We start from the raw sequence: 3,634 nt of genomic DNA, 5'->3' as shown, positions 1-3,634 counted from the left end.
ACAGGCCAGGCAGCATCACAGGAGCAGGAAAGCTGACGTTTCGGGTCAGGACCCTTCATCAGAAATTTCTGAAGAAGGGTCCCGACCTGAAACGTCAGCTTTCCTGCACCTCTGATGCTGCCTGGCCTGCTGTGTTCCTCCAGCTCCACACTGTGTTATCTCTGACTCCAGCATGGGCAGTTCTTACTATCTCAAGGTAAAATTGGAGCCTGTGGATTTGCCAGGGGGATGTCAGCAATGGAATTCCATGAGTGATCCCATGAGCCTGCGTGTCTTGTTTCTTCCCGCTGGGCACAGTATAGATTGTAACCATGTCCCTGTTTTTCTGGGAGTGTTTCTGTCTATAGAATTGGCATCTCTGTTTGCTGGTCCTGATGCCTTTGTTAGGCCTAGATATTGCAAACAGAAAGCCAGCCAAGGTGAAGTCCTGTTAAAATCAGTTCAGGTAGGATTCTTGGACAATGAAAGCCAGCTTTGGAGTCAATGTCAATTTATAAATGGAGAAGCCAGATTTGTACTTAGCAAAGCAGTTTGTTTGGGAAGTGAATATTGAGGTGATGAGGCAATGAGGGGGTTAGCGCCAGGATGTAATTAGTGGTGTGGATTTATTTTTGAGTGAGCACAGTGCTATGTTAAGTGCTGTACATGATAGTCCAAGGACATAGAGACCTTTCAAATATTGATGTAAAGCACATTTTAATAAATCTTTAGCTTCTATCCTGAGATCAAATGGCTCCTCATGCCCTCAGGCCTATGTTGCAAAACTCTGTCAAATTCTAGCCTCCAGCACATTTTTACCAAACTTTAACCTCCAAGACTGTTTCCAATTCCCTAGTTATAGCAATTCCCTTGGCTGTTTGCCAGTGCATCATGGAGTTGGTCTGTCCCCAGGTTGACTACAATTCTCCCTCACCAATATTAAACCTCATCTAGTGGTTGCTGAGGAAAAGACTAGAAGTCAATTTTGTTTGGCCTCACATGTATACTTTAACTAATGTTTGCTGTATCTTCATGTACATTTACCCTGTGGTGAATGAAAATTGGACCAAGAAGTAGGCCATTCAGCCCTTTGAGCCTGTTCCACCATTCAGTATGACCATGGGTGATCATCCAACTTAGCATGCTCTGGCTTTCTCCCTATACACTTCGATCCCTTGAGCTCTAATTATATAATTATACATTCTCCTTGAAAACATTCAATATTTTGGTCTCAACTGCTTTGTGTGGCAGAGAATTCCACAGGCTCACCACTGTAAACAAATCCTGCTCATCTCAGTCTTATTTAATCAATCTAATTACATCACATATTAGTCTCACTTCTTACTTCAAAGACTTCTCTGAATTTTTTGATCATATTTTCTTGCACCAATCTACAGTTATTTCTTTAAACAGATCAGTTGTTCCTTGGACGGGATAAAGTCTATTTGCATCGGCTGGAAACAGACTCTCATAAGATTTACATAATATTTTCTTGCACCCAATTCAGGTGCCCGTTTGTTAAAAATGCAAAGTGTTTACAAAGGCAAATACTGATAGTGACAAAACTGCTGAGCAGTCTGTCTGTATAACCCTTATGTTTGTAAAAAGAAGTAATAAAATAAACGGAAAAAGTGATGAGATAATGGCCACTCTGTTACTGAAATGCTTGCTTAAGGCAAAGCATCTGCTGAGCCATGAGTTAATTCCCTGTTTTATTTTGCTTAGTTTGCCTAGCGGTAATGACTGGATAGAAAAAGTGTTGCTCACTGCACAGACTTCCTCTGAAGAAATTTCCACTTGTGTGTACTTAGCACTTTTGGAATCCGTATGTTTTCGCCTCTGTGGAGATGATCATCAGTACACCTCCATTTCCTGCTGTCTGAGCAGGTGGCTGAGTATGAGATACAGTCACAAGTCAGTGTTTCACCTAGTCAGCTGGTAGGCCTCAGGCTTTTTGCCAAGTGATTTATGTTCGAATAGTTTGACTCTAGTCTCAAGGAGGAATGCAGTGTTGCTGCAAGGTGGCCTAGCTAAAAACCACTAAATTTCCCAAACCCAGAACAGGGGGAGAATGGGTGTCAGGTTCCTGTGGACTGGAATGCATGGTGTTGGCCATCATTCCAAACCACCATCATGCCACACAGAAACCAAAAGAAGGAGAGGTCTCCAATGCATATTTACAGCTTCCAAAGAAACCAGTGAGAATTTTATTTATTGGCACAATCAAAAAATTATTGTTCAGGAATTACCATCCGTAACTTTGAAATATGTTTGTGTAAAATTTCTTTGCACTTTTAACAGAGGCAGTAACTCAGTTAATGCTTAAAGTAGCAAGGTCATTTCATGCAATTCAATTAACCATTAACTCATTATTAATAACTTTCAGGGCTGAGGTACTAAAAACAGCCGTCGCAATTTCATATATTTGTCATAACAGTGTCTGCACAATTGTGTCTTCATCGGAATAATTTAAAATCCCTATTCATTTGGAATTATTTTATTTTTATATCTTGTAATAAACCCGTTCAGAGATGTTATGGCACATCTCTGGAGCAGATGGGACTTGAGTCCATTTCTCCTGGCTCGGAGGTGTGGACAAGAGCTTTCCTTTGGAATTGTTTGCTAAGCCAAAAATAAGTCACTTATTAAACCATCAAGCAGGACAAGCCATACGTAGAATAATGAGAGCACAGCCTGCAGTATAGAAGTAGGCTGAGTCATGGATATTCAACCTACTCAATATCTGCCAGGTACTTATCTGTGTCAGTTGATGAAATAATTGTGCGGAAGATCATGGATACACTGCTAATGTTGAATGTTTGGAAAAGGAGACAAATTCACTCATAAAATTAAAGGTATAAATGAATGGCTGGCCACTTTGTGCATCAAATCGACAGCACTACCTCTTAGTAAATGATACTTTGTAGCAAGAACTGTCAGAAACATGCAAACTTTGAGAATCTGAGATAAGGTTAGCTAAAATTTACCATCGTGGTCCATTACCAGGTCATTACAAAAAGGAATTAGGAATTACTTACACAGAGGGTTTAGAAGGGTATGTGAGATTGGGGAAGATTTTCTCAATGACTGTTTTCAGTCTGTAAATTGGGTAAATCCTGGTTTATAGAATCTAAGATGGCAAGTGTAATTCACCACTGATTCATGACTCCAGGTTAAGGGGAAGTTACTAGAGACAATACTCATCTTGATTAGATATTTGTCAGTCAGACATGATCTAGGATAGAATTATGTCACAGACCAGTAACTTTAAAAAGTTACATTTATTGAACAAAAATGCACATCAGTTACTATGGAGGAGGATTTTTGTCAACATTGCATTTTAAGAGATTGTGTCCAGAAGGTAGTTAATATTATTTCAAAGGCTTTTGACTTAAGTTCAAAACTCTGGGAATTCGGAGAAACCTTTGGGTATAGATAAAAATATACGACTGTCTGTCATTGGGAAATGGCTAAGAAAGCCAACCTACCATTTCTGCAGGGTCAGAAAGGGGAATTAGTCACGTTTTACACAGGCAGGTTTCACAGACAGTACAATGTTGGATCACTGAGGAAGGCCTTCCAACCACATACTGACCTGGCATTCATTCTGGGAATGAACCCAGGAAATCTATCCACCCATCCCCACCTCCTCCCC

At 40.2% G+C, this 3,634-nt stretch overlaps 1 protein-coding gene across 1 annotated transcript in view; it reads left to right on the top strand.

The window, feature by feature from the left end:
- Positions 1-3,634, top strand: part of LOC109912582 (neurabin-2) — a 104,305-nt gene that overhangs the window by 556 nt on the left and 100,115 nt on the right. The gene's annotated exons all lie outside the window — the stretch shown is intronic.

This window comes from Rhincodon typus, chromosome 30, assembly GCF_021869965.1.
Source record: "Rhincodon typus isolate 14 chromosome 30, sRhiTyp1.1, whole genome shotgun sequence".
Lineage (NCBI taxonomy): Eukaryota > Metazoa > Chordata > Chondrichthyes > Orectolobiformes > Rhincodontidae > Rhincodon > Rhincodon typus.
Note: the sequence above shows the minus strand (reverse complement) of the source record. Positions and strands in the feature narration are given on the sequence as shown.